Raw genomic sequence first — 17,541 nt, forward strand, 5'->3', positions numbered from 1 at the left:
TTCCTCATATGTACAGTAAAAAGCAATGAGGAGTTGGCAAAATGGAGTCATTTATAATTTCATTGGAATTATCTTCAATTAGACAAATGACAACAATGAGTGGATGGTTTGTTTTCTTGAAATTATACCTCAGTAAAAAATAAACCAAGTGTATGCTAAAACCATTGTTTCAACTTAAACGTGTTTTAATCAACTTTTCATGTGATAAAAAAATAAAAAGAAAAGGGAGCCGGGCGTGGTGGCACATGCCTTTAATCCCAGCACTTGGGAGGCAGAGGTAGGAGGATCGCCGAGAGTTCGAGGCCATCCTGAGACTACAGAGTGAATTCCAGGTCAGCCTGGACCAGAGTGAGACCCTACCTCGAAAAACCAAGAAAAAAAAGAATGGCTCTTAAATCTCATACATTTTTTGTGAAAGGAAGTTTCCTTTAAATATTTTTATTAATTTTATTATTTATATTACAGAGAAAGAGAGAGGGAGGAAGAGAGAGAGAGAGAATGAATGGGTGCTCCAGGGCCTCCAACTACTGCAAACAAACTCCAGATGCATGTGCCCCATTGTGCATCTGGCTAACATGGGTCCTGAGGAATCAAACCTGGGACCTTTTTCTTTGCAGGAAAACATCTTAACCATTAAGCCATCCCTCCAGCCCCCCATTCATTTTTTTTTTAGCCAAATAATTTCAATCATGTGTCTAATTCTTAAAATGATGCTATACAATGTAATATTAAGTTTTTAAGTTATAGACAATTTTTTAGGGCTAGAGAGAATAGCTTAGTGGTCAAGGTACTTAACTGTGAAGCCTAAGGATGTAGGTTCTGTGCCCAGAACCCACATGAGCCATATGCACAGGTGATGCATTTGCACAGGTGGTGCCTGAGAACAAGGTGTCACAAGCAGCTGGAGCTTGTTTGCAGTGGCTAAGGCCCTGCTGTACCAATCCCCCCCCCTTGTTCTCTCATTCAATCATTGAAAAACAATTTTTATCATTGATCTGATGGTTACACACTTTAAAACTATCACTCATAGCAACAAGATTTGCACCAACAGAAATTTTAAATATGGGGCTCGGGAGGTTTCCCAGTGGTTAATGATGCTTGCAAAGTGTGCAGGTCCATGTTCAAGAACTCCTTCTTACATAAAACTGAATGGGAATTTGTTTGCAACAGCACAAAACTCTGGTGAACCAATGAAAACACAAATATCCCTGCCAGTAAATAAATTAGAATAAGTAAAAATTTTAAAAAAGCATGATGAGTTAGTGGGTTTGAGGATGCAGCATAATACTAAAATATTTCCTTAAGATTTAGGAAGGTCTGTGTTTAATACCTACCACTGGAAAATAATGCAATTAACTAATATTGAATTCAAATTAGTAGTTAATTATAGGTTGAACTAGCAAAGGATCAAAAGAAATAGGAATAAAAACTACTTCAGAAAATATTTGGCTAATATTAGCTTACAATTCCTCAATTGTTTGGCAATAAAGATTATTCTTTTTAAATTATTTATTTATTTATTTATTTGAGAGCAACAGACACAGAGAGAAAGACAGATAGAGGGAGAGAGAGAGAATGGGCGCGCCAGGGCTTCCAGCCTCTGCAAACGAACTCCAGACGCGTGCGCCCCCTTGTGCATCTGGCTAACGTGGGACCTGGGGAACCAAGCCTCGAACCGGGGTCCTTAGGCTTCACAGGCAAGCGCTTAACCGCTAAGCCATCTCTCCAGCCCAAGATTATTCTTTTTAAATATTAACCATACAATAATCTTGAAATATCATAGTGCTATAAATTACCTATTTTCCAACATTGTGTTTATAATCACAAAGACACAAAAACCAAGAGATATGATTCTGTGTATTAATTTTAAATATTATGATAGTAACCCATTTTTCTTATGAAATAAATGATTTGGCTTAAAGACAAGGTCTTTCTAATCATACAGCTTGAGCAGATCAATTGTCTGAACCCATGTACTTTTACAAATGCATAATGTATGCATACTAAGAAGCAAATTCACCTTCATATACCAGCTATGTTCTTCCCACTACTGCATCTTCCTTTTATAAATCAACTGTGGTTAACAAACACATTGTAATTGTATGAAGGTAGTTATATGTTGCATAGATTTCTAATTCCTCAAAACCCCATTTTTCTGTGCTTTATGTCTGAAGTCACAACTCAATAATCTTCTTTCTTTTTATTTTATATATTATTTTTATTTATTTGAGAAAGAGAGAGAGGAAGATGGAGGTTCAGGGGACAGAGAATGTCCTCTAGCCACTGCAAATGAACTCCAAACACATGTACCACCTTGTACATGTGGCTTATATGGGTCCTGGGGAATTGAACTTGGGTCCTTTGGCTTTTCAGGTAAGCACATTAACTGGTGATCCATCTCGTCAGCCCAGGATCTTTCTAACATAACTTTGAGGATGACACATAATAATTTCTTTGAAAACACAGATTTTATTTTATTTTATTTTTGTTTTTTTGAGGTAGGATCTCACTCTAGCCCAGGCTGTCCTGGAACTCACTATGTAGCCTCAGGGTGGCCTTGGACTCACGGCAGTCCTCATACCTCTGCATCCCAAGTGCTAGGATTAAATGCAAACACATATTTTCAGGTAAATTTTGTCTATGTTTTTGTTTGTTTACTGTTTTTATTCTTTTATTTTATGATCTAGAGTTTCGTTAGTGTCTGGCCTGGATAACTATGTAATATCTACTGACCACAAACTCATCTTACCTGAGCCTCCTGATCGTTAGGATTAGACGTATATGCCATCATGGCCAGGGGTCCTATTATTATTGCTTTAGTTAATATGATTCAGTTGAATTTTGTTTTTATTTTCGATTTATTTTTATTTTTAATTTTTAAAAATTATATTTATTTTTAGTAAATTTAATTTTAATTTATTTAAATTTTAGTACTTTTTGTAAGCAGTGAGAGAGGGAGAGAGAAAAGCAGGGACAGGGGGGAAGACTGGGCATAGTAGGGCTTCTTGCCAATGCAGATAAATTCCAAATACACTTGCCATTTTGTGCATATGGCTTTATGTTGTACTGAGGAACTGAACCTGGGCCATCAGGCTTTGTAAACAAGCATCTTTAACTGCTCACCCATCACTCCAGCCCTGAGTTGAATCTTATGCTTGTTGTAATTGTACCCCATCTAGATTAGAGTGAGAACTTACTTCATGCCACTCATAGTAAATAGGTTTCAGATTGATGGAATAACTAGGTAGTTACTTGGGATAATATTTTTTGATGAGAAGCAACTGTCTAACTTGAGAGGAAGAAATGACATGTCAATGGGCTTATGGAAACAGAATGTTCTGGCATCTCTCTTTCTTTTCCTCCTTCCCTCCCTTCCTTCTCTTTCTCTACCTTCCTTCTGACCACCGTTCTATGACCCCTACTAACCCATTCTATTTTGTGTTCTCTCTTCACAGCATTGAAGCCTCTAACATTCAACAGGGCCTTCACCCACATGGAGTAAGTCTTGTGCTTCCCAACCACCGTCCCGTGTGTGTGTGTGTGTGTGTGTGTGTGTGTGTGTGTCTCTGTGTGTGTGTCTGTGTGCGTCTGTGTATGTGATAGCTCATTATTTATATGTGAATCGCTGTGTAAATCTTTCAGAATGTGTTTCCTGAAATTATAACACGATTCCCTTCCCAACGCGGCATTCCATCCTGAGGAAGAAATGCAGCGTTTAAAGGACATTGGGTCATCAGGTGTGAGTCTGAGAATTCCCTTCAGGTTCTAACAATAGAACATACCATACTAGATTTAGAAGAATATGATGATGGTATATTCTTAAAAGAAAAAGAATACCTTTCCTTTTTAATTTTTCTTTTATTTGAAAGCAAAGAGAGAGAAAGAGAGAATGGGTGCACCAGAGCCTCTAGCCACTGCAAATGAACTCTAGACAACGTGCCACTTTGTGCCTCTGGCTTTACATGAGTACTGGGGAATCAAACTCAGGTCATTAGGGTTTGCAAGCAAGCTCCATACCTCCTGAGCCATATTTCCAGCCCCATACTTTTCTTTTAAGCAATGTAGTAGTCCAATTCATGATGCTATGCTGAAAAGTTCATTTTGTCTCAAGGTTTGAATATCTTCCTACAAGATCAAGGGCTTCAACCCCTAGGCCACCGTAAAGGTCGGCTCATCATGACAACAACACATGGGCCAAAAAAGTTCTCACGTTATGAACCAAGAAGCATAAAGGAAGGGGAAGAAACTGCGGTCTCACAACCCTCTCTGGGGATATGACTGCAATGCCCTAATGAGCTTTCAGTAGACCTTGTTTCCTCAAGGTTGAGAGCACTACCCAATGCAGCACCTTGGGAGCCAACCCTCTACCACCCAGACCTTTTGGGGAACACAGCACTGGAAATTACAGCAGCAACTGTGATTATAGGTTGTAAAGATCATTTATGACATTAATCCCAAATGATTCAGTGACCAGTCAGAAGTCTTCTTATTCAAAGTAAATATATTCTTCATCTAGTGGAACAACATAAGAGACACTGGCAAAAAACATGCACTACCTGTTATGATTCAAAGAAAATAATTTTTCTCATGAAAAATTTTGAAGATAAATTTAGAAGAGGTATGAAATCATATCACACAAAGCAATCATATATTAGTTTATGTAAATATGATATATAATAGAATATGAATAATAAGACATATATTTTTGAATAATTTCTAGCTAGAGGGAAAATAGAGGACATCAATTATGTTTCAAAGGCTATGATTATTTCATATCAAATTGTATATCATATTTCTTGTGAAGAATTTATATTATACTATATAAGTATATAATGATAACCACTATTCATTTTTTTTTTTGAAATATGATACCATGGCTTCATGGAAATGAGTTAATGAATTCACAGTTCTATGAACTCAGTTTCCAAGGAAATTAAATTTTAAACTTTTTAATTTTATTTTTTATTAAGAACATATTTTATATGGAAGCATCATGTGTTGGTACCATCTGTTCCCTTGTCCCTGTCCCCATTCCACTGGGGGCCCTCCTCAGTGTGGTTGCTGGTATTCCTTATGGGGTTGTGGGTTAAGCATAATGGGAGCAGTAGTCAGTTATTAGGAGTAGGCAATGTCTCTAAGTATAATGTCCCAACATGTGGTCCTTACAGTCTTTCTGCCCTCTTCCACACAATTCCCTGAGCCTTGGTGTATCTTTTGTAAAACAAAGACATTAAATACTACTTTTGTGTAAGGTTTAAAAAATCAAGAGATTGACTTCAAATTATAATGTTTAACGAATAAAGGGGCTACAGATATTGTTAAATGATTAAAGGCATTTGTGTGCAAACCCTGATAACCAGGGTTCCATTACCCAGTACCCACTTAAAGCCAGATGCACAAGGTGGCACATGTGTCTAGAGTTTGTTTGCAGTGGCTAGTGGCTCTGGTGTGCCCATTCTCATTCATTCTCTCTCTTCTTTCTCCATGCAAATAAATAATAGGTATACTATTTTCAAAAATAATAGCTTTTTTATTTTCAGAGCTCATATTTTGTGTGCTCTTTTAAATTAAAGACATATAGAAATAATTAAAAATAATCTCAAGCTGCTGTGCAAATAAAATTTAAAAATCAAAGTAACCATTCCAAAGATCTTTTTCCCTATTGGTAATATTTTGAACTCATGATTTGTACTAACAGTTTGCAGTTTCCTCAAAGCCAAAAAAAGAATTACAAAATCCAAGTTAGCTCATACTTAGTGTAGCATGATATTCATTGAAGAAGTTGTACAATTTCTGCTACTTCTCCCACTATTAGATTAGGCATTCAGACAAGTGATGCCTTAATATATATGTGTACATATGCAGAAGTGCATAGTTTCTATGTTAAAATGTAAAGACAATTTGTTACCCACAGACTAAACTTGAAGCACAGAAAACCACTGTGCTGCTTATTTCAGTATTAGTCTTCACATGATAAGCTGAGACAGGGAATGCAATGAGGTTCATTAAAGGAGAAGGATACCAAAGCAGGGAAGACCAATTTTACATAGAACAGTGGATAACTTGTCTATATGCGAGGTAGAGTTCTGAGTCTGTCTGTTGTCTAGAATACAAAAATTTTGGCTGGCTTCAAGGTGGGGGAAAAGATTTTCCCCCTCTAAGATGCTTTTGGAGAGGAAGACATCCTCTCTCTTTATTATAAAATGCTTCTCTCTTGGACACTAAATCTTCTAGGAATGCTGCATGCACTTGCTTAGCACTGCAAAGTTCTCAAAGATGAATGAAGTATGTTTACTTACGACAGTGTGGTGTAGTAAGGAGAATTTATTTTTGCAAGTATGCAGACATCATTGCAAAGATCATCAGTGCCCTTTTCTCTGAAGACAGAGGGAGCAGGAACAGGAGTTGTATATGGAGACTTATGTGTCCCTACAGACACATAATCTTATTTGGTGTATTTACAGTTTCATCCAGTAAAGCTTTTTTTATATAATAATGCATGCAGATAATTAGACAAGTAACATTCTTACAAGTTAGATGGTAACAATAGAAACATAAACCAATAATAATGTCAAGATTTTTCAAAGGTCTGAATTCATATTGTTGAAAAATAATCAAAGGCATTTTATTCTAAATTTAACTTAATATTCATTGAGAATCCATTCCACATTTGCAACCCATACTGGAAATGATTACAACTTATCATCCACAATCCCTAGTACCAGATAAAGAAACCAGACTAATTCTTCTCTTAACCCTTTAACCATTTCCTTTTTCTTCTATATCACCTTTCATAGTAGCACAAGAAAGGAATCATCAATTTTTATTGTATAAAATGATTCCATATCTATCACTAGGAATACAATATAATTTCCACATACAACACAAGATACCTAGTAAATTATGTTATGGCATTTCCCCCAAGGAATAATTACTCACTACCTACTTGAGTCAAAGTAAGTAGACTCCATTGAAAAAGCCATGCCCTCAATAAGTGATAGAAATTAGCAAAAATCAGTTCATAACAAAAAATATGGTATTTTCTTGGAAAAATAAATATTTCAAGAAAAATATATGTCCATGTTTATGACATAAAATTTCTAAAACTAGATAGCAATATAGTTCAGCAAATTAGAAGTGTATCATCTTGAAAAATGCTATTTGGAGAAATAGGTCAGGTTTTTATGTTACAGTGTAATTTTTATTGTAATCTTAAGAAGCCACCAAGAGGTTGGAAGATAGTAGCTGAGTATGCACCCACTGTGAGAATCTCCAGAGAATAAGTTGGGGCTAGTTGGAGAACAGCTATTCTATGTGATGGGTGGAAGCACCGGATTCAATAGATAAGAGTGAAAGATGGGAAAGTACTTAAGCAAGTGGAAGAGGAGAGCAAGCCCAGAGTCCATCCCTAAGTCTCAGCCCCAAATGAAATATTTTACTTCCACAGCTGGATGAGAATAACTGCAAAGAAAGGGTTGAGACCTCCGCTTAAAACAGAGAACACCTCAGAAGAGTAACAGCGTGTTCTCAGTATCACATAATTTATAGAGTGGACAGAGGAAGCAAAGGCACCTGCATGAACAGACAGAGGGTAGGGCAAAGAAAAATCACAAAATAAATCAGACTCAAAAAGTACAACCAACACGGTGTGTGAGCAGATTGACAGTCCAATCACATGGGAATTTTGGAGTCAGCATATCATGCAGGTAATTGAAAATCTTCTATTCTTGTCATTTGGTCATAACAACGACAAGAAGCCATTTTAGAAGGACCTCTGTGGGTTGGCAGCTAGAGATTAGTGCCCTCTCTCAATAGCCTTCTCTGGAAACCCAGGGCAAATGGTATATAAAATACTTCCAACCAGAGAGGAACCATTCTGTTTCTGAGCTATGCAGTGTTCGATGTGATGGAAATCTCATCTCAGTCACTGTCAGCAATGACAATAGCTATTTCCCCATAGAAGGAATAGTAATATTGAATGCTTAAAGGTATAGCTACAAACCACTAGAAAGCCTGACCACCGCAATTTCCAGTGCATACAGACAGAAAGACAGTTCTGGTTGTAATAATCAGTGCATTGCTCCATGAGCCACATCAACACCAAAGATTAACACGGGAAGACTAAGACCTCACAGGCTCTGCTCCTGTGGAAAGTCATCAGCTTATATAACCAGAGAAGAAACAGCAAGATGCCATAAGGAAAGAATTTGTCCCTGTGGGCATGCAAGTGACCACATAGCGATACCCCACACCTATACACACATGTGTGTCAGTAGCTGTAGGAATCTCCAGGTCATTTGGTTCCAGAGTCATTAGAATGATGCAAAATTCCTTGTCCACCATCTTCTAAAGGAGAGGTGCTTCCCAAACAGGGTAGTGTCCCCTATGCCTTTCTGTCCCCAAAGCAGTTTCAATACACATCTCAATTTTTCTTATAAGAAGTGTACTTATGGAGGGTGGTAGATCCATGTTCTCAAATATTTAGATTTATTAAGATTGTTTATTGCTGCTCAATTTATAATAGCTGGGAAATGGAACCAGCCTAGATGTCCCTCAACAGATGAGTGGATAATGAAGATGTGGTACATTTATACAATGGAGTTCTACTCAGCGGTAAAGAAAAATGAAGTTATGAAATTTGCAGAAAAATGGATGGACCTGGAAAGTATTATACTAAGTCAGGTAACCCAGGCCCAGAAAGCCAAGCGCCACATGTTCTCTCTCATATGTGGATCCTAGCTACAGATGACTGGGCTTCTGTGTGAGAATGGAAATACTTAGTAGCAGAGGCCAGTAAGTTGAAAAGGAGACATAAAGGGTGGAGAAAGGAAGGGAGGAGGATACTTAATAGGTTGATATTGTATATATGTAATTACAATGATTGTAATGGGGAGGTAATATGATGGAGAATGGAATTTCAAATGGGAAAGTGTGGGGGTGGGGAGGGAGGGAATTACCATGGGATATATTTTATAATCATGGAAAATGTTAATAAAAATTCAAAAAAAAATTCAAAAAAAAAAAAAAGATTGGGTGACTCTGTTGACCATTCCAATGAAGTTCATAGTCTCCCTATGATCTGAGGAATTTTATATGCTTTGTGAATCAGAAGCTCAGAACCATAAACTTCATAGCTCATTTCTCAGTGGTTATGGTTTGATGCTTCACTGATGAGGATTTCATTTTATTTTTGATGTTATTTCTCCTTCCATGCCAGTAAGTACCATGGGGGAAATAAAGGAATTTCAAATTCATGCTAAAAGTTAACATCAATTAACAGTGTAACTCAGAAATGGAAACATATGTGGAAATAAGGCAATTATGCTCAGAAAAATGTAAAAATTACTTTTTTGTTTTTAATAATTGAGCAGATAGTTACAAAATCCAACTGTATGAAGAAATAAAGAACTACTGTAATATAGTTGTTGTAAGAGACAATAGACTTTGGTGCCCTACTTCAGGGGTTTTATGAGTTCCTCCCCCCAAGCACGACTGGATTTCTGGAAAAGGTAGACTGACCGCTTCTATTAAGCCCATAAGGCTTCTGTTAGGATTCTTTCACTCAGTATGAGATCATTCTGTAGGCCTGGCAAATATTGCTCTACTTAAGTCATCTGTGGATGAATATAGAAAAGATTATTGAATTTATTATAATGAGCCTCACTGTTATCACTTGGCTTCATACTATTACTGTGTTACTTTTCTGCAGAAAGAAAAGAGAACCTATACAAGTAATATTTTATCATTGCATGGCAGAAAGAGAAAATATAGATGTTTGGGAGTATGAAAGGCTTTACTATGTAAGATGTGAGAACAAAATTTAAGAATCTAAATGTAGGTCTTATAAGGAACTTCTAACTCAAATGTATTATGATTAAAATTTCTTTAAAGGGCTGAAGAGATGGTTTAGTGGTTAAGCTTTTGCCTGTGAAGCCTAAGGACCTCAGCTCAAGGCTCAATTCCCCAGTGCCCACATGAGCCAGACGCAAAAAATGGTGTATGTATCTGAAGTTCATTCTCAGTGGCTGAAGGCCCTGGCATGCCCATTCTCTCTCTCTATCTGCCTCTTTCTCTCTCTGTCTTTCACTCTCAAATAAATAAATAAAAATAAACAAAAAATATTTGAAAGATCATTTTCTTTGAATTTTTTTTAGAAATCAAGTAAAAATAAACACATACATGAAGACAGACACATCAAAAAGCTACACTCTTTTTCTGTGAAGCACTGTGGTTCCATGTGTCTACCTACTCAACAGCAGTAGAAGCATAAAAAAACAGATTTGTAGGATAAGTATTTTGCCAATTTTATATATCATACATATGTACATATAGGATGGTACTTGTCACACAGTGACTATAAAATATTTTTAGTTAAAACAATCTTTCATTTGCCAAATTCACTCTTGAACATTTATAAGTAGCAATATAAAATGAGATATTAATTGACATACATAGAAACCTGGCCCTGTGATGAAGTGAGAACAGTTACTGAGAAACATGTCTACATGCTTACTTAGAGCTATTGGACCATGGCTTTCTTTAAATGCATAATTATGTAAATTATATAAAATATAAATTATATAAACATATATCCATAAAAGTATACATATAGTTAGGAATGCTCTCTGTTAAAACATGATCATTCGTGTACTCTGACTCTCATAGATATATTTTATATATAGACAAATGTCAATTCTGTAATAGTTAATATTATTTGATTGATGCTTTACATACTCACATAAAATTAGTTTAAGTTCTAGCTTAATATTGGAAAATGCATTATATCACACACACACACACCACACACACACAAACACACACACACACACACCCTTAGCCTACTCTTAATGATTGTGTTATTTTCTCCCGGTGCTGCCTGGATAATGAAGTCTTTTGCCACACCAGAGAGGGGAGGAATGGAATAGATAGTTTAGCTGATGCTGACTTCTAAAGGAAGTGGGACAGAGGGCAGCCCGTCTAATAACATGGTTCAGTGAGCTCTTTTCAGAGATGAGGCTCTCTCTTGCTCACCCTCTTCTTTCTGCTTTTCCACGTGGAATGAGCAGGACCAAAGTGATATCTATTGTTTACTGGGCATTGATCTTTGGTGTGGAAATGGAGAATTGAGAGTGGGGGAAGACAGTGATTGAACCAGATTGCAGGATTTACATGGCCAGCATGATTAAATGAAAGTTTCCTTGTCCAGTAGCTATGATCTGGTATCAGCCATCATTTTCTCTCAATATTGTCTCCGTGTTCATCAGTTCTTACAACTCAGCTTGCTTTGTCTCTCCCTGCAATAGCTCTAGCTGACTCTCACTGTGCAAGAAGAATTGTTTCCCTTCCATTTTGGCTTCAAAGGTGAAGCTATTGAATGCAGTGGCCTTTCTGGCCATTTTCTCTTTATAAAAAGAACTTAAAAAAATTCTCATGGAATATATTTTCATTTGACATAAAATATATTTATTCTAACTTGATAAATTTTACATTTGCTTTCCTGTGTACTTATTCTTAATATACAGTAACACACAATGACAATATAGGCGAATCCTCCCAGGACAATTGGCTGAAATGACATGTGGGGTGATGCATATATTTAGGGAGCATATGAACTAGTGAAATGATGTAAGAGTACATGATAGGGATATTAATAGGGAAATATGTAACTTCCATAAATTATAGCACCCATGCTATGAGGTAATAAAAGAAAGCTAGTGTTTAGCATAAAGTGTAATCTATATTATGCGTGTATTTCTTCAATTAATTTGCACATGTGTGTCTGTGTGTGTACACTAGGGCCTCTTGCCACTGCAAAATAATGCCAGACTCTTAGGCCACTTTTGGGAATTGAACCTAGGCCAACAGGCTTTGCAAGCAAGAACCTTTAAGCACTGAGCCATCTACCCAGCCCTACTGTTGAACATTTATAGAATATAGCCAATGTTTCTGTTAAATGACGGAAGTTGCATGTTGTAAAAGGTCATCTTGTGCAGTTAGTGATTGTGACTATTGTAATGGTCATTGTTAATGATGAGAATTAAAGAATATATTCATAATATACTTTGTATTTTCAATAATATAGCAAACCCATGAATGGTCTAGCCCTGTTTAAGTGTTAATATTTTTATCATCCTGCAAGTTGCTTCACATACCCACTTCACAATGTACTTTTCTACTTAACAATTATTTTATATACAACTAAAATAAAATAAATGCTGTCTAGTCATTGAAAAGAAACAGCCTTCTAATTTTACCATTATCTTTATTGTTAGTAATAGTAAGATTATTGTGTATAGTTATTGTTGGGAAAATTGATGCATTATTCACAACCCAATAGTAATGGGAATTTTAATGTCATAAACATTGGCTTCAATTATTACTCTCTATTGATTGATCCTCCCTTTATTCTATTTATCTTGGATTTATAGAGGGTAAACACTTTGTCCGTAAGAACTTGATCTCATGGTATTTTTCTAACACACCCTAACCTCCCTGGTTTTTACATCATAGAATTCATGCAGCTTCTCAGACAGCTTGGACTACAGCAGATGGGAAAAGAATGGAAAGACAGGGAGATCAATCTTCATTTGCTTGCAAGCAAGGGAAACTCAGATTCTGTCTTTTTTAAGATGAATGTTACCGTGAGATAATTAAAAACCTGGAAAGTCACTGCTTAGACTGAGATATCAGAGTTGGAGATTGGGTGAAACCGAGTTGCCCCAGGAAGCTAAGAATGGAGCAATATCCAGACCTCTATACAAAACATTGTTCCTGGAAAAGTCTGATGCTTCCCTACTCATCACAGCAGCGTCCAGGGCCCAGCTAGCTGAACGTGCCTTCATTGTGTATCAGGACAGCGAGACAAGCATCCAAAAAATCTTTGTTTTCCAATAAGGTATCTTAGATCAGCACTCCTCCAAATGCAAATAAAATGTCAGGTCTCTCAATGAAAATGTAGGAGACTGGTAAAAAAAAAAAAAAAGGAAAAAAAAAAAGAATGAGGCATGGGTAAAGAAAGCACCTGAGATTTTCATGCACATTACCTATTCATTTTATATACTATATCATATTGTACATTCTGAGGGCTGTTAACCTAAGAAACTCTAGTTAAAATTAGTGATAACAGCTTGGGCATCAGCTGTGTTGGTGCATTTCTGGAATCTACATTTAAGAGGTAGATGTAAGGGATCATTGATTGACGTCCACCCCGAACAGCACAGCTAGTTTGAGGCCATGATTTTTTGCCACCATGTCTCAGCAACACAGAGATAATGAATGAATGAGTGAATGAATAAATGGCTTGAATGGACTCATTGAGAAACAGCTCCAGTTTTCATTGTCTGCCATGCTCTATTCAGGAGCTTCTTTTTTTTTTTAAATTTTATTTATTTATTTATTTATTTATTTATTTATTTATTTATTTATTTGAGAGCGACAGACACAGAGAGAAAGACAGATAGAGGGAGAGAGAGAGAATGGGCACGCCAGGGCTTCCAGCCTCTGCAAACGAACTCCAGACGCGTGCGCCCCCTTGTGCATCTGGCTAACGTGGGACCTGGGGAACCGAGCCTTGAACCGGGGTCTTTAGGCTTCACAGGCAAGCGCTTAACCGCTAAGCCATCTCTCCAGCCCAGGAGCTTCTTACTCTGTAGAAATTAATATAAATTCTAGTGTGAGAAAAGATGGAACTATAATGCATTATTCCTCCTTCAATTAAACATTTTCATCTTAATCCACCTTATTGCATGTATAAATGTCTTTTGTTTATAGATAGCTTTGCAGTTTTTTCTTACTCCCCTGACAAAATTCATATTTTGAAACGTGTCATCAATCGAAGTTTCTGGGCAGTAAATGACTCAGACTTTACATTAAATTACTAAGTAAAGATGAAAGCAACCCAAAGTTCTACCCAACCACGCTGCATGATAACAGGCGAGAATAATGTAAATGTGGGATCTTCCTCCTTGCCAGAATGAAATAGTTAGCGCACCTCCATCCAAACTACTCCTTGATTCCTGGGGGTGACAGAAAGTATCTGCCGTCTGAACGGTTAGGCTGAGGCAAGAAGATGAGCAGGTTTTTGTAATTAAATGAATACGAAATATTTTAGTGCTTTATCCAATTATACCTTAGAAGAGCTCTGGCTGTATAGAGAAAATATTTTTTTTAATTTATGCAAGAAACACAAAACCATTTCTGTTGAATGTAGTGAAAAACATCAAGGCAAGCTAACGTGCTTGCTGCGCAGGCATGTGTACCTGGAGCGCCCTGGCACTGCCCCTTTCTGCATCCCCAGAACCTGCAAGCGAAGCCGGCTGTGTCCATGGGCACCTGTCACCCCAGTCCCTCCAGGCAATGAAGCAGGACATGAGGCATCCTGCTTAGATCACCACAGGTGAGTGCACACCACAAGGGCAATGCAGGTGCACATAACACACACACTGCACCATGCACACACACTTAAACACACAAGCAAAGAGAAAAAACCCACAATGACTACAGATAAAGAGAGACGTTTTATTAGTTTTTTTTTTCCTCGTGGAAATGACTAGACATTTGAATGCTGTGGTCTATCACTTGCCTTCCCATTTTGAAGTCTTTAAAGTTTTATAGTCCCACATTGAAATAAATCTCCAGGTTTATTGACAAAATTGCTTAATTGTTTCGCTCACGCATTGTATTCTATATAATGAGTTCTTGGTTTATTTGATCCACGAATTTTCCGTTGTCAGCAACATCACTAGTTAATACAACAGTGGGTCTTGCTATGGAAAACCCCTCTGGTCTGCACCCTGTTCTACTGGTGAGCTTTGAACCCCGTCAGTTCTAGTACCAACGGTACACTTCTGCATGATTTATTTGTATGACTTTAGGGAAAAGATGACACGAGATAGACAGCAGAAAGTTCCAGAGCTAGGGCTTGGGAAGAAAGAGGAAAGGACTAGGCGGCACAAGTGCTCTGTGTAGTACTGCAAAGGGGGCATGCACATTTACATTTCCCCAAATCCATGGAACTACGTGGCATAAGAAGTGAGTCACTGCCTTGTGATTTATGCTGACAACATGCTGGGCATGCTGGTGCAAGTCCACACTCCTAGGAGCCGCAGGACAGACGCAGGATGATGGTGAGTCAAAAACCAAACTGCTACAATGAGGTCGTGTCTTAAAACCCCAATGGCTGTGGACAAATCCAAGCAGTAGAGTGTTCACCTACTATGTGGGAGGGCCTGGGTTCAAATTCCAGCACAAGAGTTTAACGAAGGCAAACAATTGCAATAGGTCTTGTTAATTCTAATGTGTCGGTATTGATCCATCAGTGGTAGCAAATGTACTACGCCAGTGCTGGATATGAGTAACAGGGGCAACAGTGGAGGCTGAGAAGGACGGATTCAAAGGAGACCTCTTCTTTCACCTTAGCCTTGCTGTGGCAATAAAGAGGTTTCCAACAATACAAAATCTTTTTTGAAAGCCCATGATATTGAGCCATGAAATAGAATTTATATATGAATAAATTCCTCAGATAATTCTCATTTCTTAGTCCATGTGTCACACATAGTACACAAGATGCCCAGTCCCACATTTCTCTTAAAAACTTACAAATTATAATGTAGGACATTAATACTGTGGAAAGAGCAATATATTAATTTGTGCACTCACTCTTATATATGTAGTGGTCAGGAAAGGTTTCCCAGGCAAATTCCTACCTCAGATTTTCAGAATGAAACACAGACCATTCAGGACAGATTTATTCTCTTAAAAATAAAGTGCCTTTTGACCTGTAATTCCCAGTACCAGCATGGGGCTATCATCCACAATGAGCTTTTGATCAGAGAGACCTACAAAGTTTCCTAAAAGACAGACAGATTTCTGTCAGAGTACTTGATGACCCACCAAAGGTTAGTGGTAAGACCCTACTGCTAGAGACACCATATGCAGTTGACACGTAAAATGGAATGGCATGGCTGGAAGCTAGAAGAGAGTCAGTCCCCAGACAGTCAGCATGTCTAGTGCCAGAAGGTGCTACATGGGCGACTGGGGGAAAATGACCAATATCTGTCCAAGCAACTCATGGTCTAACCTATTTAGCAGCAAATAATCTGTTGTGATGCCCACACAAGTGCAATAGTGGCACAGAGCCATGGTGGGGAACCATCTGCTCTTTATTTGGCTAACTGATCCCTACAGCTGGTATGGAACCCATAGCTGGAGCTGGGAAACAAGTCAGAACCATATCGAAACATTAGCCCACTCTCTAATATCAAGCTACCATCAATCATGGGCTACAAGAGGGCCTACACCTATTAAATTCTCTATATATAAAAAAAGTAAGGGTTATCTCATTTGTCCTGGTGCTAACTTACTCTCCATTGGAGAATCTGCTTTTCTTTTTCAAATTGATGTAGATCCTAAGGAGAGAGCCACCCCATCATACCTCAAAAGGGCCCCAGCTGAAACATTGGTGAAACAAACAAGGGTGCTTTTTTCCTGATGAACTGGATACCAGCACAAAGGGAAAGGAGATCAACACAGAGAAAAATCTACTCCTACCAAATCAGAGAGCCAGAGCCTCAGAGGCTCCAACACCTCATCACTGTAGAAGACCAAAAATGAACCCAACATGGCTCAGGGAAATTTGGCAGAAGAGGGAGTGGAAAGAATGTCAGAGCCACGTTGGGTCATGATACGCAGAGACATCAGTGGGCTAACTCCACAATGCATGACCCATATACCTCAACAAGGAGGGGCCAATGGGGAGGGGTTAGGTCATAGATGAGCCTAATAATGGTACCAAACTGACTGTATTTGCTGAATACGAAACTAATTAATAAAATAACTAAATAAAGTGCCTTTTCATGCTTTAAAAATACCTATCATGAGGAAGATTACTTGTTTTTCAAACGGGGATCAATAATAAAAGTAAAATTTGTATCTTGCCTCTTAAGCTAAAATAGTGATAAATGCACAATATTTAATATTATTTTAGAATAATGATATCAATTATATGGCATTGATTATTCTCTCATAGTATGAGGATTATATTTGAAGTTAGCCTGGACTATACATCCAGAAAATCAAGAAAACAGAGAAATTTATGGTCAGGGAGGTGGTTCAGTAGGTAAAGTGCTTGCCAGCGCAGGCATGAGGACCTGAGCTTGGATCCTCACGAGAGCCAGGCGTGACTGTCACCAGTAATCCCAGCACTGCGTCAGTATAGGCAGAAAGATGTCTGGGCTCTGCTGGCAAAATATTCTAGTGGAACTTGTGAGTTCCAGGTGCAGAGAAAGATCCTGTCACAAGGAATCATGCAGAGAGTGATGGAAGAGGACATCTGGTGTCAACCTCTGGACTCCAAACTCACATGCACATACGTGCACCTGACCTCACACATAAATCCATGCAAAAAAAAAAAAACAGATTTTAACAGTTATTATATAATCATACTAGCTATAACATGTGTAAAATCCCAAATTTAAAATTATATTTTAAAATGGATAAATAAATAATAGAGTATCGATTATTTTCTTTTGATTATTGCCAAAA

The sequence above is a fragment of the Jaculus jaculus genome, chromosome 12, assembly GCF_020740685.1.
Source record: "Jaculus jaculus isolate mJacJac1 chromosome 12, mJacJac1.mat.Y.cur, whole genome shotgun sequence".
Taxonomy (NCBI): Eukaryota; Metazoa; Chordata; class Mammalia; order Rodentia; family Dipodidae; genus Jaculus; species Jaculus jaculus.